The sequence below is a fragment of the Melanotaenia boesemani genome, chromosome 7 (assembly GCF_017639745.1).
Source record: "Melanotaenia boesemani isolate fMelBoe1 chromosome 7, fMelBoe1.pri, whole genome shotgun sequence".
In the NCBI taxonomy this organism is placed as follows: Eukaryota; Metazoa; Chordata; class Actinopteri; order Atheriniformes; family Melanotaeniidae; genus Melanotaenia; species Melanotaenia boesemani.
The window spans coordinates 37,562,469-37,590,010 of NC_055688.1; positions in this window are offsets into that span (position 1 = coordinate 37,562,469).

Consider the following 27,542-nt stretch of genomic DNA (forward strand, 5'->3'; position numbering starts at 1 on the left):
GGTCTCTGTTGGTAGAAGATAAAAACATAGCGGCTGGTTCATGTCTGCTGAAAGTCGCTTCATCAGCTGCAGTGAAACACTAAAGGGGAAAAACTAGTCGAAGAACAATGCAGGTGCTGGTGGTGCACAAAATCAATCCTAAATGTCTCCGACTTTAGTTTCTCCTGAAATTTTTGTTCTCTGAGAAGATGTGCTGCCTTCATACTGTGGTAACTCCATCATATAGTAACTCCATTAAATACAGCAACCACAGCGTGGGATTACGTTGGTACTACAGTCCACCAAAGAGCTACTCTACACTAAGAAAGTTAGGATAGTAAAAGTTTTCCAGAACTTTGTTTGAGGAATTTTTTCTGTAAGAATATTGAGCCAAGACCTGAACTTAATAAACCGTAATCACTCCCACCTGCTTGCTAAGTTGATTTGAGGCATACAGTAAATTGTAATAACTAACATTTCCCCTCGTCAGCTAATCCAGGTTGCACCATTTTAGATGTGGTTGGTTTGGTTTTATATGCAGATGCATCTCCTTCTTAATGCAACCACAGCTGCCAAACCTGTAGCAGCTGCAACTTTCTGCCAGAAGTCGTAAAAATCTCTGCAGGACTTTTACAGCTGAAGTTATAGAGGTTTGACAGAGGTGCAGTTCAAGAGAGGCTGTTCAGAGAGTGCTTATGTTAACTTCCAGCACCGTCTCTTTTTACATCCATTTTAGCTGCACACAGTCTTTAAACGGTAAAATTCTTACAACTTCTAACGCAGTATTTCTAAGAGCTGGGAGAGGTGTTTAGAGTGACTGTTCCCACATGTACAGTCAGTCCTCGGGTGTTTTATCTGCAGCAGTCCATTCATGAGCCTGCAGCTTGTTTCCTTTAATGCAGGGAAGAAAGACAAGGTGAGCAAAATGAGGGGTAGTGCACCCAAAAATGTGTTTATTGAGCTATAAACATCATAGTTTTACTTAATTGTGATGAAAATCACATATACTGTTGACAGAATTTGTCTTTTTCAATTTATTTCATAAAAATGAGTTTGTGGTTAAAAAATGGCTCATAATGCCCTCTACATGGTAAAACCAGGATATGTCTTCCGGCAGAAAAAACTCGGAATTATTAAAAATGAAAACGACTGTCCGTATTTATTTATTTATTTATTCATTTAGCGTATACTTCACAGTAAAAGGGAAAACATGGATTGTTGCAGAAGAAGTGATATTTCGATGCATTCTGAAATAAAAAGTCCACCACATGCAAAATACCTGCTTTGTAAGGTAGTTTTGTCTTTTTTAAGGGGGAAGCACATCCAGTAGGAGAAGACATCTAAGCAGCAAGCAGTCAGTGTATGTTGCTGTTTAAACATCGCACATTTACTCAGTTGCATTTATATTTAATAAAAGAAAAATAAAAGGTTTCCCTTGGACATCTGTTGACCTTTCACTTTTTCCCACCATCAGATGTTTAGATTATTTTAATAGAATATTTTAATCAGTCGTTTTAAGGTATGAATCAGTCAGAAATGGGTGAAACGTGTGTGCACATGTAGAATAATGCACTCTCCGGGCAGCTGACTCAAATGACTCAAAAACCTGATTCACTTTGGTGAGTGACTCATTCAAACTCGAGTCAGTAAAAAGAATCAAGTATACCACCATTACTTCTGAGGGCTAAGCCCCCCATCTTTAAATCCTACAGCTGTCCCTGCTGTTGAGATCTTGCTACGCTATCTTAAAATCCGTCATGAGATATGGCTGCATTGACTTGTTCATCGACTCCAGGGCGTTAATGTTGTTCTTCACTGTGGGATCCAGCAGAAATACTCAATTTTTTCCCGTGTTTTGTTGCTTTTGAAGGTACTTTCACTGCCAGCTGATGCTCAGTTTTAGGAAGAGTAAGGAGATCTGGAGGAGATGATGACGACTTGGTTCCAAAAACATCTGGCTACGTTCTGGATAAAGACGAAAAAATCTTGAATCTTTTATGGAAAACTAGTGGTACCATCTTTACTCCTGGCTTTCACTGGGACATATAACGAAAGCATTCACATTCATTCCCTTTTATTTCCTGTGAAACCAGGGGATCAGATACAAGTTCTTTGGGGTGGTGGACCCTTTCATTATCCAGTTCCACAGAACCTGTTCAAAGCAGAACGGTTGCACTTTAAATGTGCTTTACAGTCCTGTGAGAGTCTAAGACCTGACTGTCTGTGATGGGGAGAACTTACATAAGTTCAGTCTTTCTTGCTGACAGCACACAGCAGGGGTGGCGTTACGTGATGTGTGTTGAAGTCGATTGATGGAGGGATTTTATTGGGTTAAACTACAGTACAGTCTCTGTAAACTGTTAATGCTTACAGCTGGTTAAAGAATTAAAACAAGAACAAAAATGCTGAAATAAATAAACAAGTAAAAAAGGTAAGAAATGAAGAGTTCCTGTTTTATACTACCTGAATCAATGTTCTACCCTGAAACAGGATGATTTAACCAGAAAATGGAAAAAGATAATAAATGCACTCCCTTCTTAATCAACTTTACCAAACTGTGATGAAACCTAGTTTATGTTTTTATGATCAGTATGAAGCAGAAGATTATGAAGGAAAAAATCCTCCTTGTCAAAATAAGCTAAAAAGATGAGGAAATATATGGAAAAAACAAATGGAAATAAAAATTAACGCGACAGGAGAAGATGTGGAGGGAAAAATGAAAGAAAGGGGCGGAGACTTGCTGGCGGAACAGTGCTGAGGATTTGCCACTACGTCACGTCTACATCACGTCTACATCATGACTCGGTCGTCATTGGAAACCAAACCAGTAGCAGCTGGAATTGGACACACAGCCCGGTGGCCATGAAGAGAAACCCAATCACATGGAGAATCATTAGGGCAGATCGTTCCGGGAGCATGAGTGTGTTTCTGTGAGTGCATCTGTGTAAACATTAACACACATAGCTGTGGCTGGGATTCACACACTGTGCACTTGTACAAATGAAGGCGCTGCCTTGTGTTGGTAGTCTATTACATGACGACAGCTCAGATCAGTTAGGAGTGGGGAAATGAGAATGTCAGCCGAAGAAGTTTATGGGTAAATAAACAAAAATGACATTCAAATGAGAGTGTGAGTGCTCTGTGCAGCCTATTAGATTCATTATGAGCAAACAATTGTGAGTCAGAGGCTTTTATTGCTGACTGCTGATGCTTGTAACACTCAACCACTGCCCTTTATGCAGCTTAATTTTCTTATTTGTTCACCTCAGTGCTCAGGGATGAATGTAATTGAGTTTGACTTTGATAGAAAGTAAATCTCAAAGTAGAAGTGATGTTCTTCAAAGGTTCAGAAGGCAATAAATCTGATTCTGTAATGCATTAATACTGTATCTCAGACACTGATCATGTAGAGGTTAGCTGGCTTAATATCAGAACATGTCACATCATCTTGGATAAATACAGCAAAACAAAGTTTTTCCCTCCGTTTTCAAATTTAAGTGGACAGAACGGAGGAACGACGCCTGGATCTTAGAGACAAACTATTACACCTTTAACATAATTACCAGGAATTACTATTGATAGTGAAATTAGACAACTGTTGGTTTTTTTGCTTGTTTTTGTTTCTTTTTTTTTTCTGGAACTTGTTAATCATACTATGTTGTTATCCAGCCGTTATTGTCGCTTATATGTTAGAGCCGTTAGTCCCACTTCAGACATAATCTGACAGCATCTGAACGATACTGGAACCTGGTTGTACGCTAGTTTTACAGCATGATGTTTCAAAATCCTGACGGGTTCCAAAATACTGCGTAAAATCTACATTCTGTGACAACTGGTTTTTATTATTTTAGTTCTGGTCTTTTGTACATTATGTTTTTAAATTAGTTTTTAAATCTTTTATGTATTCTTACTGCTCAGCACTTTGGTCAGTACTTACTGTTTTTAAAAGTGTTTTATAATAAAAGTTGGACCTCCTTGGAGACAGGAACCTCAGGAGGCAGAGGAGCATCCCGACCAGGAACCACCTTGGAGACTGGAGCAGGAACAAGACTTGGTGTGGTCAGTGTCAGCAACAGGGACCAGGGTCGGGACGCCGGTGGCGGGGACCAAGGTCGGGACGCCGGTGTCGGGGACCAGGGTCGGGACGCCGGTGGTGGGGACCAGTGCCACCCGATCTGCCTGTGGTCTCCTGGTCAGGAAGTCCAGCAGCCAGTTGCACAGTGAGGCTTTAACTCCCAGCTGGTCCAGTTTCAGACTGAGCTGCTGGGGGACGATCGTGTTGAAGGTCAAACTAAAGTCTTTGAAAAGCATTCTGATGTAAGAGTCTTGTGTCCAGAAATGTGAGAATACACATCTGGACACAAAAAATAATAATTACAAAAAGATGAAATTTAAAAGACAAAAATGAAAAGAGCGTTTACCAAGCAGTTGATCAACCTCTGGATAACGGACCCGTGTTCTGTTCTCACCATCACCTAAACTGTGATTACTTATCTGTCTGGCCTCCGGAGAAACAAGCAGAGTTTATCAAATGAAGCCAGATAAGCAGCTGCCTCATGACGATTGGAAATCAATTCGCAATCATGTTCACCCCTGTGTCTTAGAGCTTACCGTAACAGAAAGATAGAGAATCCATCCTGAAAACATTTGTGTGGCGGAATTAAAGGACAGGACACGGGAGCTCAGGGATGACTTCAAATAACTAAACTATCCATGAAAACTAAGGCTTTTAAAATAGCTTTGATCTGACTAATCAATCACAAGAAAGCTTGATTAAATTACTGTTGAACTGCTCACTGTCCATGTGGCCTTCGTGAATTTATATAAGATTTGGTTGCACGTGAAAAGTCTGCAGGGACATTTATGTTTAACCCTCGGGGGTCAATAATTGGATGTTTTTGACTACTTTTGTTGTTGTCTTTATATTTCAGCTTTTTAACTGTTTACCTGCCTTGTTTCATTCTTTTCATCACAGCCTCCCATGTGTAATTTAACACTTATTTCATTCTGACGTTCTGCATTAACACACGACCTCCAATCACACAGAAAACATGCAATCTGAGCAGGAAATGGGATAAGCGATTTGGACCGTACGCCTGTCGATCCCAGCGTTAAACATGGTGCCCGGGTGTAGCAGTGCAGGAGAAATGTTGTCTGCACAATCCCAGTAAAGAATTTTATTCCCACTGATGTGCCTTAAATTTGGCAATGATTACATGAGAGTTTTAATTCCCCTGTAATTCAGAAGAAATCCTCTTTAAAACAACCCGTAAACATCTAATTCCGAATGAAAATGGCCATTCCTAATTAAACCTAAAGACCATGTTTTTCATGTTGTTCATGTCCATGTGGCATTTATGTGACGCTTGAGGACATATCTTGTGAAAAATTGGATCAAAAAGGCTTTTCTGAGTATTTCTGCATTCAAATCATTGTGAGCTCAGACGGATCGCATTTACACACCATAACCCCACAGGGCGGGGCCACAACTCCTGCCCCGCCTTCTCCGTCCGCTCTGACTCTGAGGACGAAGCGATGGCGGATTGACACGTATGTGCGATAGCAGGTTGCTAATCACATCAGCTTTCATTATTTACTGAAAAACTTTGCTGTGAGAGAGCGATGGATTAGATTTCTGTCATCACATATAACAGACACGCTGGTTTGCAGTCAACACTTCAAGGACGACGTGGGCCAGCATAGCTCCTGTTACACACCTTTTTTTGTTTTTTGCACCGCTAATGATCGATCGGTGCACTAGCATGCAGAGCCAGCACCATAGACTGCATGTAAAAGATGGGCGGAGCCTCCGTGACGTCACCTGTAGGTTTCTGAAGAGCTGAATTGAAGCTCATTGGGCGTTCCCACCGTTACTATCTTGGCAGCGTCAGGTCGTCATTCCTGGAAAACTCAAAAATGGGCAAAGAGGTGGATCTGAGAGGGGGACTGTGAAGGTGGGGGTGGATGATTGACACCCATCAAACTCCGAGCTGTCTGTAGCTTAGAGCTAACCGGCTCCAGGGATTGTAACCGGGATGTTAGGGGCCAACAGGAAGGCACTGAGCAGCGCTGACTCCGCCCACAACTTATGTGTGAATTTCTAGTGAGTTACCGGTCCTTCACAGAAGCAGACTCCTGGAAAAGGGCAAAGGTTTTTGGCAAAAACTTCATAATCACAATTTAAAGACCACTGAGAACATTTGAACTAGTTCCAAATAAGCGCTGGAGTGGATCTTTAAATCCGAAGTGAGTGGCTGGTTTACTTTGATTTTAAATCTGAATTGAATAATCCCTAATTCATGGAAACGTTCATTCTGTTTAAATGAATTCTGGTTATTCTGAGCATGCTCCTTCCCTTGTCCTGTCGCCATGACAACATGGTACTCTGCCTCCACTCTCCTCCTCAGCTGACCAAAGTGAAGCAGGATGCTGGTGTCCAGCTGCTGCTTCATAACTAGAATCAGAGCCAAAATGGTTCCATGTTGTAAATGAAACGAAAAGAAGCAGGAACTGGAGTTTGTTTCTTCCGGTAGACGTAAATACATCACGTTCCACCGTCCAATCAGAACCCTTCCCAACCCCCCAATCTAAAGTGGAACGAACCAAGGCGATTAAACGTGCTTTCCATGTAAACATCAATTCAGATTTACTATTTCCAAGCAAATGGAGAATACTTTAACTCCGATCTATTTAATTCTGAATTATTCATTTTAAATTAAAAACACACGTAACCGTGGCCGTAGCAGCTAAAGCAGAGGTCGCTGAGCAGCTGGATGCCTTTGCACGAAATAAAGGAAAATGTATTCATGGACTTAATTTAGACCAACTAATAACATTAATGGATGAGATTTTTTTTCTTTTATTGTAAAGACAGAAATGAATCAGCAGGTATATGATTTAAATAGTTTGTGGATCTGAACTTTGAAGACGAGTTTTTCTAGGATTTAACTTCTTTCAGATCTGATTCCAGGGGTCTCATTTATCAAGCTTGCGTAGGAACAAAAACCAACGTACGCCAATTATAGTCAACTTTTGGGTTTTATAAAAACCAAACTTGCTAGGAAAATGTTCCCCTTCTCCACGACTACTCTGACCCAGGCGTACACACAAAATCTAGCAAAACGGGAAACGGCGACACCAACTGTCCAGAATAAAATTTGTTTGTGTACAATCCACTATCACCTTCCACACCACATGTTAGATATTAAAGCTGTTTGTAGACATGAATAAAGACACATTCCATATTAATCCTCCTGAGAGCCACGCTCGGGGGAAAACAGGATTTCCAGGAAAAAGGGAGAAGATGTTAATAAGAAGCTCAACCACTAAAACATGTTCTGTCATTGTGAAACAAAACTTCATGTTATAAAACCATCCAGATAAATAAGGAGCCAGTCTGATGCCAGCATGTAGCAGCCAGTAAAAGAACAGGCAGAAAGTAGCTTTGGTCCTTCAGTCCAGCAGAGCGGGACCAGACTGGAGGCTGGAGGTCTAGAAGTGATGCTACGCTAACGAAACACAAGAGGAGGATTTCCTTTATTTATTTGTTCTTATATAATGCTTTTTTTTTTTTTTTCCTTTTCTTTCCAAACAGTCTTTATTTCCCGTAACTTCTTGTCCACTTGGTTAATAGAGGTGATCGTGTCCCTCTGCACCGCCCACCCAGCTGGACCAACCAGCAACTAGAAAGAACTTCTATTTAACACTAAATAAACTGCTACCAATCTCAGATGTATCTGTACTTATTAATTTTTTTAAAATGAAAACAAATTACTATCATTTAGCAGACGCTTTTCACCTGTCTGGGATTTGAACTTCGGTGAGATATCCATCCGCACGTTCCGATGTTTCTGGCCTTTCTTCTCTTCTGACACTGTGATAACAGCGTCTCCACCTGCTGCCACTTTTCTGTCTTTCTGACACCAGTAACGTCCACCAGTTAAACATTTTTACATTTTCTAACGTGGTCCATCAGGATCTCTGTCTCACACCCTGAAAAAATCCTCTCTTCCCCTCCTTTTCCGCTGCCGAGCCATCATGGAAATGATGTGATGAATATGTGTTACAGGCGTCCACCATTTATAGCCACCATGTGGGCGGGGCAAGCCGTTCCCTCACGTGCGCCGCTTTAGAGTTGATTCTGAGTTTCAGGTCTAGAATGTGTGTGCGCACGCTTTGATAAATCTGAAAGTAGAAGTGTGCAGCATTTGCTTTTTGCGCTGCAAACGCTGCCTGTAGTTTACTTACTAGAGATTTGTCATGTTAAATTTGAACATAAACCAAAGATGAGTGAAGAAGAATCTTAATCTGATAGTAAAACTTGGGAAAAACTGCCAAACCTGCAGCTGAAGGGAAGATCTCACATTAGGGCCAGCTGCCCCAGCTTTCTCTATGAACTATGAACGTCTTCTTGTTACTACACCACTGAAATATTACTCATTATTAAATATATTTTTGTGGACGTTGCTACACTCTTCCTCCACATTCATCTTGAGAGCTGCATTAACAGACAGAAACACTGTTTTCTTCATCAGTTACTTCACATACTCATCTACCTTTCATGAACCCCAGTGAAACTTATGGCGTTAGGCTTCTGATCAGAGATTTGGTTGGCTCTGTGGAACGGTTCATTCAAGGGAGAACTCCCACTCATGTTCTCTCTCCAACAGATACTCTTTTACTCCTCTGTGTAATGAGTTATAGTTGGCTCTCACATGCAGCCATATGCACACATAAGGATTTTCCCCAAAGCCCTGAACTACCTCGTGTCAGCAGCTCATCATGTCACTTTTTTTAGTGAGAAGTGGGAAACAGTTGCACTCTCCCTGGTGATATCCACCTCCACAGCACCTTAAACAGGCTTTGGGGGGTTACAGCATCACTTAGCAACATGTCATTAACTGGAAAATAATGTTTGTTAAAGTTCATGTATGAGTTAACACACCAACAAAATCTGAAATTATAACCTTTTGACTCTAGCTTGAAACAGGCCCAAGAACCAGATGGGGTGTACACGGCCTCTGCTGCAGTCCTGTGAGAAAATGTGAAATATCTACATCTTAGTTGGCAGACTCTGTTCACTACATGTACATATTCAGCTCCTGCAGTTTTCTACAGCTAGAAAACACTTGATGCACTACTGATGAATTTTGATTCCCTCCATTTGCTTCGTGATTTTTATTGTTTTTTATATTTAATCTTTATTTTACCAAATATTCATGAACTGCTGGTTTCCTCCTCTCACCCTGTTTGAGTTCCTGTTTCTGAGGAGGCCTCCAGATTGGACGCTCCTCTACCCTCTGAGGTCACTGTTTTTTAGAGGATCCAAGGACGGAATGCTTCTCCGCCCTTGGTTTCTGTCTCCGAGGCGTCACTCCTCATCTGCCCCTGATCCCTGCTCGCGTGGATATTGCTGCTCACTGGATGTCCTGTTGCTTGCTGTCCCTGCTCCTTTGTCCCTGGGTCTCTGGTTGTCCTCCTATGGCGGTCTTGCCATGTTGGCCACTCTGGGTTGGTCTGCATCTTCAACCGTTGACCCGGTCCCCAGCCTGTCATCCAAAGATCCAGCCTCTGTTGTCACAGCCTCCAGGCTGACCCCCAGATACCAGTCTCAGTCTCCTGTTGACGTGTCCTCCCTAACACACCCCTGGTCTCAGTATCCACTCGTCGCGGCCTCCCAGCTGTCCTCTAGAGATCCAGCCCTTTGGCCTCCCGGCCGTCCTACATTGCTCTGTCACGTGGACTGTTCATTTTGGCCTGGTCAATCCTCCAGCCACCTTCCACCCGCCCAGCTTTAGGCTATTCTTTTTTCTTTTTGGACTTGTTTTGGGCTGTCTGGTAGCTGCCCCTTGAGGGGGATACTGTCATGGTCAGCTCTATTCCCTTGGTTTCAGTCAGTGTTTGTTGGATCATCTGTTGTGTTTCCTAGTCATGTTTTGTGCTTGTAAGTTCCTTTGTGATAAGTAATTAAGAATTTTATTCCTGCACCTGTCTGCCTCTTGCCTCTCCATCCTGCTTTTGGGTTCTGACATCCTACTTCCAATGACACGTCGATCACCAGTTGGATAAGCTATCCATCACAATTTACCCCACAGAATAATACACTACTGTTCCTGAGACTGATGATGATATAAGAAACACCGCTTGGGTTTAGTAAAGTTTAAGGGCTATTTAAACACCTTTCCTGGAAAGTTCACTTGCACAGAAGTTTCCTAGTCATCCATAGTGTTTTCACACTCATATCAGGCAATTGGTAAGTTAAGGCCTTATGCTAACGTCACATTTGCACAACCAAATGATTCCAGACAAGCAAGAGGCCGACTCAGTTCCTGCAAATGAAGGCAGTTCTATAAACATTCAGTTTCAGTGTTTTACAGGATTTATGTCATTACTGTTACTGCGGAGGAGGAATTAAATGAGACTGCTTTCATTGAGAACATTAAAAGTCACTGTGAATGCCAGCATTAGATTGATTGAAGTTTATTTTGAATGCAAGACAAAAAAAATTCAAAGAAAAGTACAAAAAAAAAACTTTAAACAGAAAAACAGAGAAGACAAAACACATAAATCATACAAATAAATGTTTGAAAAGCAGTGAGACAGCGTAAACTTCTTCAATAATAAATAACAATACGTTTCCTGGTTTAAACCTGTCTAGACGTTAATTCTTGATGCTTATAGTGAAATAACAGAAAAGTAGATGTAAAACCATAATACAGCAGCTTTTTATATATACATATATACACCCATTCATACACACATGTACACAAACACACGCATATATATATATATATATATATATATATATATATTAGGGCTGTCAAATGAAATAATCACATCTTAGAAATGAATTAATCATGATTAATCATCATTCGTGACTAAGCCTGAAATTTGCCTGTTTTACTGCAAGCAAATTATTTAGTGTTAACTGACCTTCTCTTGGGTAAACATCAGATGTCCAAGGGTCAGTAAATGCAGCATGTAATGTACTTCTATATGTTGTTCGGCATCATCTCTACCATGTTCTAGATCATAATGCAGAATTCACACAGCATCATCTCACCAGCCATCTCCACATGATCACATGGGGCCGGTTGTTCAAACGTAATCCTAAAGGATTTCGGTTATCGGATAGGATCAAATCTTGAAAATGTGTTGTTCAAAATGGAAATCCGGATTCCGAAATCTACTTGGATCACGTAATCCAATCCTAGTTGTTATCCGGATAAAACCTTCAGTTTGGGTTGTTCAAAACTTTTGAGCAGAATCCAGATAACGTTGATCCCAGCAGAGGGCAGGATTCCAAGGCGGATTTCAGAAAGAAACTACGGTACAACCTAACAGCTGATCAAATAATAGAACTCTTTATTTGGTAAATATGCTCATATTTGTATTTTACACCTGACTTAACCACTACAGTGATAAAGTAGTTAACACAAGGACAGGCTCCTATTAAGTCTTTCAGCATAGTAAAATAAAACGGTAAAAAAGCACAATGTAAAAATAAAAACATGACATTATCATGTCCCCATGAAACAAACGACCAAACAGATCCAATAACAAACACAAGTATAATATTCCATTTTCCTGTTATTCATCACACCATAATCAGAGGAGAACCTGTCAAAAAATAAATTTCTAAGCTTGCATCCCTCATTACACGTCCCGCCCATCATTCTGACAGAATGACAGAGGTTGGGTCGGTACCTCCACACGGGGCTCAGGTGCGTCATTAACATGTCACAGAGGGAGATTCCGCCCGGTCGCCATGTTAGCAGGACAATACATGCACGTATGATGTTACCTGCTCCCGGTGGTTCCACTCACAAAGCAGGCAAACCGTCTCTTCTACCCGCTGTTCTTCACATGGCCGGCAGCGAACACTGACCTACATGCTGGAAATCCAGATTACGTGATCCTGAAAAACGGGATTTTGGATCAGGGTGATCCAATCCTCTTTTGCTTTGAACAACCGGGATAAAAGTAAGCCGGATTACGTGGTCCGCCATCCTGAAAAAATGGATTACGAAATCCGGATAGCTTTTATCCGGATTAAATGTTTTTAACAACCAGCCCCTTGTGATAAAATCAGTGAAAAAACCAGATGTTGACAAATGGAAGTTAAACAGCTGATACTGATGAAGAAACTCTGATAAAATGGATAAAACCACAAAGGTCTCCTTTGTGCCCCCCTTTTCATGGTCGGTGCTCCTGCCTGGCCTCCATCAGAGCTTTTCTAGACCCGCCCCTGCATAGCTGAGGTATAAACCCTGTCTACCACCAGCCAGCTGCTGTGTTAGAGAAGGTCCTGCCACAAACAACACTTCAGGGTAAATAAGTGCTGGTATGAACCATGAACTACAAGTTTCCTCCTTCTCACCTGAACGATAAACAAACGCTACAAGAGAGAAAAGCCGATCAGCTGATCACCGTCAGCCATCATGATTCACAGGCAACAGGAGACGGAGAGGAGGAGCAGACACAGAGAAGACCAGAGAACCACTAGACCAGCCATGTTTGTTCACAACGCAGGAAAAGAAGAAGTGTGGGTGTTAAACACCATCATCTCCACAGGGCGACGCCCATGTGTTGCTCCATCAATGTTCTTTTTATTATTTAATCTATTCATAGAGCTAGCAGGCTCAGGTTGCCTCTAGATACCTCTGTATCCTGCCGAATATATATATATATATATATACACAGACGTATGTGCACAAATATACATACCCGAAAAAATACAAAAACCAAATACCTAATTAACATATACCTTCACATACAGTTTACACACCTGCACATATGAAACGGCAAAAGTTACCTGTATAAAAGTACAGAAATATACACAAGACAAATCCTCATAACGCTACCCAACACCTCCCTCATCCCTATATCTCTGGAAAATAACATCTTTGTTAAGTGTTTTAAACTGTTTAATGTTTGGACACTGCTTCAACTTCACAGTGAACCTGTTCCATCATTTCACCCCACTAACGGAAACACCAAAACCTTTCCTGCCTGTACGGATTAAAGAAGTATTAAAGTTTATATTCCTCTTTTAATTATAACTCCCCTCATGAATTGTGAATAATTTCTGTGTCACTAATGGCTTATTTCTGCAGCGTCTCATCAGTAGGTTGAAAACAAATGAAGAAGAGGAAAAACTGTAACTTCCACCCTGGATTCGGCTGTGTATGGTAACACCTCCTTGTTGTTCACATGCTAACGTTTTGCTCTCGATGTAAAAAAAGGTATCTGGAGAGTTTGTAGGCTGGTGACATGCTGTCCTGTCCCTCCAGCAGGTCCCAGCCTAGTTTTCTTTCTCCACAAACTCCTTTGCTGTGACAGCTCAACAATGGCAGCAAATCCAGACCGAGGACAGCTCTGTCGGTGGGCGTTACCCAACTGCACAGGTAGTCTGAATTCTTAATGCAGCCCCTCTCTTATTCATGTCACAGCAATAACAGTAATTGATTTCTGTGTGAAGACTGTTAATGCATTTTCTCTTTCACCGCCAGTCCACAGGGCTCAGTTAGTTTGGATGAGCTTGCCTTTTAATTTACAAAAAAGCATGACAGCACCATTGTATGTGGGGAAGGAAGCAGGAGATGCCAGTGGTTAGGTAGTAAAACAACAGTCACCTTAAAGGGTCAGGAGACGCCTCACGGGAAGGGTCGCATCGACTGGAGAAAATGATCCACATGAAATGTTGGCTAAAGAGAGGACCCAAGCCCGACGCCTTACCTCCTCTGGCTTTATCTGACGTTTGTGTATCTGGTCTGTGGTATGAGTGCCTTTACTCAGGCTCAGTTTAGAAATTTTAAGCCTTTGGAGGCTCATGTACAGTTTACAAACCCTCTGTCAGTCTACCTGAAATAATAAGGCAAACACCCGTATGGGATTATTAGGAGGATGTGTCAGCCCTCGTTCTGGCCGAGTTACATCCAGTTTCTCAGAACAGCTCACTTGCTGTTTGGGTCCCATTCATTCATTGCACGATATTTAAACTAGCTTTCCTTAGCCCGCTAGCTAGCTTTGTTGACTGGTGGTCGGTTAAAAACATGCAGAGGAACCTATTGGTAATTTTCTTGGATACGGACCAAACTAAGCACACAATTGTCTCGGTGAGCGAAATGTTCACACAGAATGAAAATGCTTGTGATATCAGAAAAATGTGTGTCTTTGCGTCTCATGGCGGATGTCCACACTAGCTGCCCCCTCCTTGTTACTTCAGACACATAAAGTTTTTATTTTATTTTATTTTTTTTCCATGTAGGAAAAGAATAAAAACACAGTCGATTTTTTATTTATTTCCCCGTCAATTGTGTGTATTGCAGCTCACTATACAACAAGTTCTCCCCATGTTGATCATGGTACCTCACGAGTGGCCTCCATCAATGGCTATTTTTCCCATCAGCCACCGCGGGGCTAGCGCTGTGACGTCACCTTCCCATGTCCTATGAACACAGCTGCATCCTAGCAGGATGATAAAATTAAAGTTCTGATTCCAGGCTCAGTCCCTTAACCTTGTAACGAGGGTGTGGCTGCATTGCTCCACTTCCTGGTCAGATGTTAGTCCATCCTGATTGGTCAGCATGAGGAGGACTGAATACTAACACTTCACAAAATGATGTTTTCTAGCAAATTAGAGCATAACAAACAATGTTTCACCAAATAAATGATGAGCTTTTGACCTGTGAAGCTGCAGAACATTTTACAGTCAGAATGAGAGACTGAACCAGGCATCGTCTTGTGGAGAGACCACGAATGATCACAGCTTGTCTGGAATCATGAATCAGTCACGCAGCAGTGGAGGAACAATGATCAAACATTCTGCCGTTAGCTTCTCACAGGCTCCTCACGAGGAGATGAATCAATTAGACCGTCGGACTCAGCTGCACTTTGATATCATACCGAATGTCATCTTCCACCAATCGCTCTGTTATATGAAGTGCTGCAATGCAGAAGTTCAAGCAGTAAACTCATATTTACTCTCTTCATATGCGTCTGTTACATGCAGGTCTGCAGCAGCGATGGGAGGAGATGTCTGTCAGAGATGTGCTTCTTTCTATATGTTCCATAGCAGTTATGTCTATAAATAAGTGCATGTGTAATAAAATGTATGAATCCAGCGGCTCACATGTTGTTGGGGTGGGCCACCCGTACGTATCCTTAACTACAAAGCACACACTCCTCCGTCTCTGCATGTGTGATGAACCTGCTACGAGTCCCTCACGGGCTGAAAACTCAGCCTGTCCTGAAGCATCAGCACTTCAATCACAACCTCATTAGAGCGTGTGTGTGTGTGTGGGGAGAAACGTCTTTCATGAGTGAGGAGAGGTACACAGCAGATGTGTGTGTAATGATATATATGTACAGGGAGGAACTTTCAGCGTAATTTTGTTGTGGAAATTCAATGTAATTATTCCATTAAAAAATATATAAATTTTCTTAAAAACCTGCATTTGTTACTATATTTATATTTAAAAGCATGAGTTCGTTCTTTAGCATTTGTGGCGGCGTGACTCAGTGGGTAGTGTGGTCTACCTGAGGGTAGCCTGAGGGTCGCCAGTTCGATCCTCAGACTGGTGAGTACGCCTTCTTGTAAAGGAAAAGGACATTTTACCCGTAACAATCCAAATTTTTATCTTTGCCCAGGTATTCTGGGCATATATATATATATATATATATATATATATATATATATATATATATATATATATATATATATTAGGGGTGAGACTTTAACTCATTTACAGTTAAGTAATTACAAAATCAGTAACACATTTAATCGTCTTATTTTATTTTTTTTATTTAATTTAATTTTATTACTTTAGTTATTTATTTATTTTTTATTACGTGATTTCATTTATTGTGGTAAATTGATTTTTGTGCAGCCCTTTGGAAACGTTTTGTTGTGCTATATAAATAAAAGTGATTGATTGATTGATTGATTGATTGATTGATTGGCTGATTGATTGAAGTTCTGTAGCATGAACAGCTGGAGCTGCTAGTTAAAGTACTTAAATTGACACTTTAACTTGAGGATTGTTCAGTTTTGGGCCAGGAATATCTTCTATTTCTTTTCTACTGTTTTGAATTTAAACTAAATTAAATTAATTTTTCCAGACATTAGTAGAGTTTACAATATCAATATCTGTGTCTATAATTTGATTTAGTCATCCAGTAAAATACATTTAATAAAATAAAAGTTTCTTTTAGGTGCATCTATTGTTATGCAATTAAAATTTAATAATCAATATTAATTCATTACAAAGCCTCTAAATAATTAGATTAATTTCTTTAATTGAGTCCCACTCCCAATATGTACATTATATACATTCTGCCTGCAAAGTTCTTCAGGAACAAACACAAAGTCTGAGCTTTTAGTTGATTTATGGCTCGACGAACCCTTCAAATAAACAGCAGCTCTTCACAAATGAAGAGTAACTTAGGACATGGCGACATGGAACGTGAGATGCATGCATGCCAACAGCAGTGCTGACGTAAAACTGAATGAGCAAATATAAATCAGTGGTAACAGATAGCTGTCACAAGGATTGTTTGAAGCTGCCCTATGATGTTATTTACCATGAAGAGCAGGCGAGATGGCAGCATCCCGTCTTCAGGATGCTTCTCAGAGCGACGTCCTGTTGTTTCTCATGCATCTCACCAAATCTCAGCCATCTTAATCAGTTAGATTAGTTTACGGCTCCATTTCGCTCTGGCAGGGAAACTAATTTGCATCCAATTCAGTTCATACAATAAACATTGTGGACCTAACACAGTAATGTGTACTCAGTATAGATATTACCAGTACACAATAATCAATGAAAAAGCCACAAAAAGGTGTGTGGGGCATCATTAACAGCTGAACAGCACCACGAATCTATTCCACTTTAAAATATGTTCACTAAAATCAGACAACTGGAGGCTTTTAGTCTCCGGTGCCGACTGATGCGTCCCCGGTTCCTCATATAATAAAGCTACATGTCCATTAAAATCACCATGTAATGGACGTCCAATGAATCACAACAAATGCAAAGCTCCTTTTTACACAGTCACCTCAAACGGGTCTGAGGTGAGACCAATCACTGGGCAGCATTCCTAATCACCTTATTGATCCTGTTTTCTTATCGGCTACAGGAAGGACACCCCGATGACAACATGAAGAGACTTCTCGCTCGTTTCAGAGCATTTAATCTTCACCAGGAAGAAAAGTCCTGAGAGAAGCTTCTTCAACGCAGCCGGTTCATTTTACAGTTTTTGATCTACTATCTGTCTGCTGACCCTGAACTGTCATTTGGATTACCTTGTTTGTCTTCTCTCTGAAGTCAATAATTAATCTTTTTTTCTTTCTAACACTGAAGCTAAAACCTCTTTTTAGCCCAGCTTATTGCTATAGATAACTCTCTGGAGTATTTTTTTTCTTTTTGACTTGGAAAAGAATGAAAATGTTGATACCAAGTTAAGAAAGATGTGCTTCCTCTTAGGAAACACAAGTACAAAGCAGAAAGACGTGACTGCTAACCTCATTGTGACTGACAAGTCTGCTGGTCCCAAAAGCAAAAAAAATAAAATAAAAACTGTAACCATAAAAGTGTGAAAACCCTGGAAAAGCTCTGAAACATACCATCTGAAATCTTTGCTAAAAAATGTCTGACAGTAAGCTATCCAAGACCATAACCCCCACATCTACTTTAAGGCACATTGTGTCACGTTGTCTGTTGTTTCCATGTCTGCATGTGTGTGTTATCCCTGCTTTATTATGACTTCTGCTAATGATTCTCGAAAGGAAAGCATTTTAGATTTGTTCATACATGTGACAGGTAACCCGGTAGAGCAGCGGCATGATGGTCTGCCATCTTGAAACTATGGCCACCGGCAGGGGACAAAAAACACCAACGCAGAAACCCTGCAACCGGCTTTATAAGCTGGTTTTACTGGGACCAGAAGCCGGTGGGAAGACTTTATAAGCTGGTTTTACTGGGACCAAAAGCCAGTGGGAAGGCTTTGTAAGCTGGTTTTACTGGGACCAGAAGCCGGTGGCAAGACTTTATAAGCTGGTTTTACTGGGACCAGAAGCCGGTGGGAAGACTTTATAAGCTGGTTTTACTGGGACCAAAAGCCGGTGGGAAGGCTTTATAAGCTGGTTTTACTGGAACCAGAAGCCGGTGGGAAGACTTTATAAGCTGGTTTTACTTGGACCAGAAGCCGGTGGGAAGACTTTATAAGCTGGTTTTACTGGGACCAAAAGCCGGTGGGAAGACTTTATAAGCTGGTTTTACTGGGACCAAAAGCCGGTGGGAAGACTTTATAAGCTGGTTTTACTGGGACCAGAAGCCGGTGGGAAGACTTTATAAGCTGGTTTTACTGGGACCAAAAGCCGGTGGGAAGGCTTTATAAGCTGGTTTTACTGGGACCAGAAGCCGGTGGGAAGACTTTATAAGCTGGTTTTACTGGGACCAGAAGCCGGTGGGAAGGCTTTATAAGCTGGTTTTACTGGGACCAGAAGCCGGTGGGAAGGCTTTATAAGCTGGTTTTACTGGGACCAAAAGCCGGTGGGAAGGCTTAATAAGCTGGTTTTACTGGGACCAGAAGCCGGTGGGAAGACTTTATAAGCTGGTTTTACTGGGACCAAAAGCCGGTGGGAAGACTTTATAAGCTGGTTTTACTGGGACCAGAAGCCGGTGGGAAGACTTTATAAGCTGGTTTTACTGGGACCAAAAGCCGGTGGGAAGACTTTATAAGCTGGTTTTACTGGGACCAGAAGCCGGTGGGAAGGCTTTATAAGCTGGTTTTACTGGGACCAAAAGCCGGTGGGAAGGCTTTATAAGCTGGTCTTACTGGGACCAAAAGCCGGTGGGAAGACTTTCTAAACTGGTTTTACTGGGACCAAAAGCCGGTGGGAAGACTTTATAAACTGGTTTTACTGGGACCAAAAGCGGGTGGGAACACTTTATAAACTGGTTTTACTGGGACCAAAAGCGGGTGGGAAGACTTTATAAACTGGTTTTACTGGGACCAAAAGCCGGTGGGAAGACTTTATAAACTGGTTTTACTGGGACCAAAAGCCGGTGGGAAGACTTTATAAACTGGTTTTACTGGGACCAAAAGCCGGTGGGAAGACTTTATAAACTGGTTTTACTGGGACCAGAAGCCGGTGGGAAGACTTTATAAGCTGGTTTTACTGGGACCAGAAGCCGGTGGGGAGACTTTATAAGCTGGTTTTACTGGGACCAGAAGCCAGTGGGAAGACTTTATAAACTGGTTTTACTGGGACCAGAAGCCAGTGGGAAGACTTTATAAACTGGTTTTACTGGGACCAGAAGCCGGTGGGAAGACTTTATAAGCTGGTTTTACTGGGACTAGAAGCCAGTGGGAAGACTTTATAAACTGGTTTTACTGGGACCAGAAGCCGGTGGGAAGGCTTTATAAACTGGTTTTACTGGGACTAAAAGCCGGCGGGAAGGCTTTATAAACTGGTTTTACTGGGACCAGAAGCTGGTGGGAAGGCTTTATAAACTGGTTTTACTGGGACCAGAAGCCGGCGGGAAGACTTTATAAACTGGTTTTACTGGGACCAGAAGCGGGCGGGAAGGCTTTATAAACTGGTTTTACTGGGACCAGAAGCCGGTGGGAAGACTTTATAAGCTGGTTTTACTGGGACCAGAAGCCGGTGGGAAGACTTTATAAGCTGGTTTTACTGGGACCAAAAGCCGGTGGGAAGACTTTATAAGCTGGTTTCACTGGGACCAAAAGCCGGTGGGAAGACTTTATAAGCTGGTTTTACTGGGACCAGAAGCCGGTGGGAAGGCTTTATAAACTGGTTTTACTGGGACCAGAAGCCGGTCGGAAGGCTTTATAAACTGGTTTTACTGGGACTAGAAGCCGGCGGGAAGACTTTATAAACTGGTTTTACTGGGACTAGAAGCCGGCGGGAAGGCTTGATGAGCTGGTTTTACTGGGACTAGAAGCCGGTGGGAAGGCTTTATAAACTGGTTTTACTGGGACCAGAAGCTGGTGGGAAGGCTTTATAAACTGGTTTTACTGGGACCAGAAGCTGGTGGGAAGGCTTTATAAACTGGTTTTACTGGGACCAGAAGCCGGCGGGAAGGCTTTATAAACTGGTTTTACTGGGACCAGAAGCGGGTGGGAAGGCTTTATAAACTGGTTTTACTGGGACCAGAAGCCGGTGGGAAGACTTTATAAGCTGCTTTTACTGGGACTAAAAGCCGGTGGGAAGACTTTATAAACTGGTTTTACTGGGACCAGAAGCCGGTGGGAAGACTTTATAAGCTGGTTTTACTGGGACTAAAAGCCGGTGGGAAGGCTTTATAAACTGGTTTTACTGGGACTAAAAGCCGGTGGGAAGGCTTTATAAACTGGTTTTACTGGGCTTTGTTGCTGAGTTCAGGCAGTTTTCTGGTGTTTTTGGAGTTTTTTGGAGACTGATGTGGAAGAACGTAGTTTTTTCTTTAATGAGGAGTGGGTGCTGGCAGGTCCCTCCCCCATCCAACAGCACTCAGAAAAGGCTTCAGCAGCATCAGCATCCAGCTGCGTTCAGAGCAGAAGACGTTCATCTCTGTTTCATGATCAGGCTGAGAATGAACCGTGTAAAGCTGCTGCTCCTAAATTCAGATAGTAATGTCTGTTAATGAAGAGTGTGGAGGAAAACACTGAAAAAGTTAAAAATGTTGTGTAAACTTTACATTTCTAATGTTTTCATTCTAGTAATCCATCACCATCATCATCTCATCATAAGTGCTCCGAGGAATGATGCTAGGCCTTACTGTGTGGAAAAATATGACAGAACCCTCCTACTGTCCATTAGTAATGACATTAATGCCACCTATACACAAATCCCTGCTAAAACCATTATTCTGTCTCACTGGCACACACTCAGACGGGTCTGAACTTTATTAGTCTGGTGCTTCCAATCAAGTGAGGGAAACTTTGTCCTCACTGTCAGCGCAGAAACACGATCACACAGGAAGGCACTGAGCGCTCTCCGCCATACAAAGCGCCTCCCCCTCTTTGTCCCAGGTTAACTTAGCCTACATAAATACGTCTTCCATCAGCATAGCCGCATTGGAAAGGAGGATCAAGGGGGCCATAAATATTTAACCTCCCATTAGACCCACCATGTTTCTGCACCAAAGCTCGGCCAATCCCCCGCAGATGTGGCGAGTGAGCGGCAATTTGTTGTTGTTGTTTTCAGCATGATGAAGAGTCAGCAGGGATATGGAGGCAGCAGTGGGTGAGAGCCGCCTTTAATTTCACCCCTCTGCTCGTCTCAGCTCCACGCGTGCTGCCGGGGGCTTAATCAGAATGCATTTTAAATATTGATGGGGCCAGTTGTCCCTACAGTAAGGCTGCAAAGGGAAACCGGAGAGCAGGAGATGAAACTCAATCAGGGCAAACATGCGGTCTGACAGCTCCGAGCTGAACGCATATTCATTAATTAAGAAAAAGACGGATGGGTGGAAGGAGGAAGTGAATGAGTGAGGTTACAACATCAGATAAATGGATAGAAAACAGGCTATCTGAAGGCGATGTGCCATGAATGGGAAAAGCAGCTTTACCACCAGTGATAATAACAATAAAAGAGACTTTCATGCTCTTGTCCTGAAGCTGTTATAAAACCCCTTTTCAATGACATAAAGAGAGGCTGAAAATGTGGATTAAAGCACATTAAGCAACAAAATCAGCTTTGCAGAATCTGCAGATTAAAGGGGAAGTTTTAGTTCTAAAACATCAAATGTGTAAGGTTTTACGTGGATCTGTGGATCAGCTCTGCATTTGACACATCTCTAGACGTGCTGGAGAGCAGTGGGGAGCCGCTGGGAGGGCAGAAGGCCTTGCTCAATGGCCCACAGTGGTTCACCTCAGTTGGCACGCCAGGGATGCAATAACTTTCCATCCGTAGATTTGATGGCACAGTAACGTCTATGATCAGCCGTTGCTGTGACCGGTGTGGACCACTGTAGCTGTCGCACATCGTTTTGAGAGAAATGTTTCCTGCAAACGGGAAAAAAAACACAGCAGCTAAAGGAAACCTGTGTTCACACTAGTGTTTAAATGAGATTTAAAAAGGGCAAAGTGATCACGACTGAAGCATGGCTGTGATTTCTAACTGTGCCCTTTCAGAAACTGCCAGACTCTGCACCAGAAACATTTCCAGGAGTTCATTTTCAGCATTATTTTATGTTCCAACAAAAATCTCTGAGATTGAAAGAAGACGAGAAGCTGATGGAGAAAATCTGAGGGGATGATGGTAAACGCTGACGGAAGCTCTCAGCAGATTAGGGGGAAATGTGATGGGCAACATTTAAATAAAGGAGGAAGAAATGAAGAATGAGATGTAACTAGAAGAGAGGAAGAAAGTTTGAAAAGAGGACAAAGAAATGAGAGGACTTTAAAGGTGAAGGTTGTGGCCTTGACTAATCGTCCATACGGCTCGGTGGCAGCAGAACCACAGGAAGCCATGCTGTGTGTGTGATGAATATGCATTGTTTCTGTCAGACGTCAGGCTGCCAGCAGGTTGCCAGCTTGGCTCATTATAGCCAGGAAGACACACAAACAATACACAACGTGAGCACATGGACACAAGTTCACTGTCAACGTCCTGAACACAGAGCAGCAGCAGCCGAGGAGCAGCTGACCGAGAAAAAGCTGGTTTCTGAAGTTCAGAACCACTTTTTACTCTGTTTCAGTGTCCTTTTCTCTTTCCCCAATATCCTCATCAGTGTAATCACTTCTTTTCACATTCAACCCCTGAAATGTTTGCCTAAACATCTTCTTTTTTGTTTTTATTCAAGCGTTTAGCTTTTAGTATCGCTGACATACGGTCATGCTTTTTTCTCTTTTTAATTTGTTGCACAGCACTTTGGTCAGCTATTGTTTTTAAAGTGCTTTAGAAATAAAATGGTAAGGTATGCCATACAAAAAAAGGAAGGGAAAAAGAAAAAGACACCTCAAAGACAAAAATACAAAAAAATAAAAAAATAAAATAAAATAGTCACGCTTTAGTTTTTATCTAATGACACCAAAATGGCTTCCAAATCTCCTGAAAGCGGGTGTGTGCGTTGCTTTAAGACAGACCTGGTCCATCCTAGCTATGGAGATCATCTCATTAAGCCACCTTCTAAACTAGCAGCAGAAGGAGACTCCCAGTTAAATAAAATGTGTTTTAGCAGCAGCATGTCTGGTTTGAGATCTTGCCTTTGCTGGACGGTCAAGGTTGCTGTTGGTTCTGGCCAAAGTGCAGTCAGTTTTAATTTGTACTGTGTTGAGGCCCAATTAAAACTCTCATGCCAGAAGATGTACAGAACTGGACAATGCCAAAATAAAACAGGTTTTATGAATAAAAAACTTTTTTACTGGACCCTTGCTGATGTAACAGGAGCATTTCCGTTGCAGCTACGGGAGCGCAGTTTGGCTCGGCTGGTCTGGAACAAGTGTTTACATCAAGATTCAGTCCTACGAGGGCTGCATCCTGCAGGTTTGCAGCATTTTCCTGCTCCAACCGACTCAGACTCAACGGATCCAACAGCCTATAAAGTTCTGCACAAGGCTCATTAATCTGAGTCAGACGTGTTGGAGCAGGAACACAGTGAAAACCTGCAGGACTGCATCCCTTCCCGACTGTTTTAGACTTTGGACTCTCTAGTTTGCAGCTTTATTTTCAGTCTTACCTGCCTCCCATGTATTAGGGCTCTTTAGTGCATTAACAGTCCCTGCTGCCTTGCAGCTGTAGTCTTGACCACTAAAGCACACCTTGACTTTTGCACTGCGCTGTGATCCTGTTTGAGATCATTGCACACTTTTTTCTCCTTCCTCATCATTCCATGATATTCTCGGTATTTTAGCTTTTGATGAGTTGGAAGTTTTGATCTTGATTTCCCTACAGGAGCCATGAAAGTTATATTTTCTACCTTTCAAATGTACCAGCCACCTTCATGCCGTGTTCTTACAAACTGCAGAGCAGATCTGACGGACGTGGTGAAAAGTCTGACTTTGGTCTGAGCTTCTTCTGAAACTTCCGTCTTCTTCTGCAGAGCTGGAACTTGGCTGACCCTGCACAAGGCGAATGGAGAATTTCCACTTTGGAACAGGACATAAATATATCACAGCACCCTTCTTTAGACTGAACTATTTGTGCCTTTCACACATAAAAAAGTAGCTCAATAAAACAGAATGGCCATCGTTTCCGCTGGTGTCATCGTCTCTTTCCAGTCTCTTACATTTTATTCTCTCTTCCTCCAACAATCTTTTATTTTGTTCTTGCTCTGTTCACACTCTCTTTCTGTCACTTGTCTGAGCTGATTTTCTTCCTCTCCAGTTGCTTCTCTTTTCTTTTTCCCCATTATTTCTCTTGTCAAACTTTTCCTAATTCTCTTTTAGGTTCTGCACTCTGCCTTCAATCCACATATCAGGAATATTTATAGTAATTTAATAGCATAGCACATCTCTGATTTACTGCTAGTCTTCACGCTAACATCTGACTGCCTTCCTGCTGGTTTAGAAGTAAACAGTGTGCTTCCCTTGTGTCCAGAACCTTGAACCATTTGATCTGTTCCTCTGAAACAGCTGTGACAGAAACTTGTCTGGAAGTTTTCAAAGCCTCCAGCAGCTCCACTTTTACTTCCTGCAGATTTTGTTTCTGACCACATTGCTTAGATTTTGTGCAAGCGTTCCCAGGAAATGTGAGGACACAGACAGCAAAAGAACAGAACTGGTCTTTCATTCAAACTCTCAGAAACTCACTAAATTAACATGTTTGAATACATTAAATTAATCTTCTGATTACATGAATAACCCTGTATGACTCAGTTGAAGCTAACAGGGAGAGACTGAATGGATAAATAAGTTAACCTTCTTCACAAGGTTTTATTAAGTTTATAAACAGTAAGTTTATAAATTAAGTTAATCTTCACAACTACAAGCCTGTATGTATAATGTTGGTCTCTACAGAAAGCTGAGATTACTACAAAACTGTCAAGATCCATGTAAAGGTCCATTTATGCTCGACAAAGACAGATGGACAGACACATTTATCCGTCTCCTGCATCGTCTACCAGCATAATTTGGTTCATTTTAAGGGGCCTTGAGGATCCGTAGCTTGACACAACAAATGGCACAACACCACCAGAAACCACGGTCGCAGTGTTGAGCAGTACAGCGAAAGGAAAAACCAGAGAAGAAGAAGGGGAACAGGAGGAGGAGGAGGAGGAGGAAGACAACAAGGACAACAGTAGAGATGGCGGCAGCTTTTGTAGAATTCATTCATTCATTCTCTGAACCATTTGGTCCATTAAGGGTCTCAGGTAAGCTGGAGCCTATCCCAGCTTTAACAGGTGAGAGGCAGGTACACCTGGACAGGTCACCAGTCCATCGCAGGGCCAACACATAGGGACAAACAATCATTCACACATGCACACACTCCTAGGGAGAATTCAGAGCTGTTGAAGAATAAGATATAAGATAAGATAATACTTCATTGTCCGCTTGCATTGAAAGTTGAGCTGCAGCATCGAATCAACAGCTGTTATAGACCAGACTGCAGTCATACAAAACAAAAACAGTGTCTAAAAATATCCATAAAATAGCAGCACGGACATAAAAACACATTTAAAACTACAGTGGCCAGGAAGTGCAAAACAATATTACATTCAGTGAAGCACAAGTTTAAGAAACACAATTACAAGAAGGTGTTTCACCAAAATCTGTGACCCATCAGAATCTGTGACCACAGGGGAGCGATAGTGTGCATTTCTCTGCATGCACGCCTTAGAAGACGAGCAAAGTCTTGAACACTTGTATTGAAAACACATTTCTGATCGCTATCAGAATGTGTTACTCTACCTGCATTATAATGAACTCAGACTTCAATACGACTTTGCTTGGTCTTCTAAGACGTACATGTGGAGGCTCCCTGCAGTCACAGATTCTGATGGGGCACAGATTTTGGTAAAAATCCATTGTAACTTCTAGACAGAAAGAAAAACAGCACAATGCTAGCGATGGAGCAGTGTGGTGGCGTTTTGAATAAATGAATCTTCATATTTATTCCTCCTGCAGAGAGGCACCCTGATGCTCATCATGCAGGGTAGGAGAGGGATCTGCAGTCTCTTATTTGCCAGTCTAAGGATGTGCAGACCAGCTGTTTAAGAAACAGCTCTCCACAGGTTGACCTACTGCCTTGGAGCAGATGTTCAGCTGTTGCAGAATCCTGGATTCAGCTGGACAGAGAGGCCACGGAGCCAGACTGGACCTCCATACTGTAGGATGCTTAGCATGGTGGCGCTGCAGAAACTGTGGAGGATCTCACTGCCAGCTCCAAAAGACCAGACTCTCCTCAAAAATAGATCCTCTGCTCTATTTTGTTGCACATGTAATTCACATGATGGGACCATGAGAGGGCGTTGTCCATGTGCACTCCCAAATATTTAAAGGATGCAGATTGTTTGTTATGTGTCATGACAGGAGCTGGTGTATGTTGTGTGGTCCCAAAGATGACCTCCTCTGTCCCGGTGGGATTCGGGACACAACCCTGCACAACGCTGATCACACTGTCCAAGAAAGTGTCTGGTTTCCCTCTTCAGTCCACCAGAGCTGGCATCAGAGTTTGATGAGATGGTGGTCAGGTGCACTGATAACACAGTCATTGGTGTAGATGGTGAACAGCAAAGGTCAGCTCACACATCCCTGTGGGACAATCTGATGGACGGGGACTAATGTCCAACTGTTGGATGAATGAATGAATGAATGAATGAATGAATGAATGAATGAATGAATGAATGAATGAATGAATGGCTGTTTGAGTGTGTTGGCAGTTGCAAACTTCATAGTGGTACATTTCCGCCACCAACTGGTGTCTGACACTAACGTCAGAATGTGGAAATGAACTCTGCACTGCCCACTAGTGGATGAACTGACCAATGACGACTGACTGACGTCTTTCAGTGTCCAAAGAAAGCGCTATACAAGGCGGATTCATTATTATTATTATTATTATTATTATTATTATTAATATTATTAATAGTATTATTATTATAGCCAGCGCTAAGTAACATGGATACTGAGCTTCTCTTTCAGCAGCTTTATAGTTTATTTTCAGCTTCAGTGTGAAAATCTTGATGGACTCAGTGGATGTCTGGTCTAAACTAAATATTACTACATGGTTTCTCCTTGTTAGCATAAAACTAATCTAGTGCTAACAAAGAACTAGATTAGCCCTGCTTCATAGCTTCATGCTAACATCAAGTTAATACCCTTACATAACATCAGTAGTTGTACCTGCACGGGATCTAAATCTCTTCTAAAATTGTGCAGCCACGTGTTATTTTTAAAGGATAAGCTGGTGTAGTGATACTGGTGACCCATGCAGGTTTGGAAGATGTTTCTGTCCTCCTACAGTGGCCTGTCAATCATCTGAAGTGGCACCTACATTGTCCAAAAAAAGAGACAGAAGAAGATATAAGACAAGAGTGAAGATAAGACTCAGAGGTTGTAGAGGTCTGACAGCAGCGGTAGGATGAAGATGATGCAGGATTAGCCGTCGATGG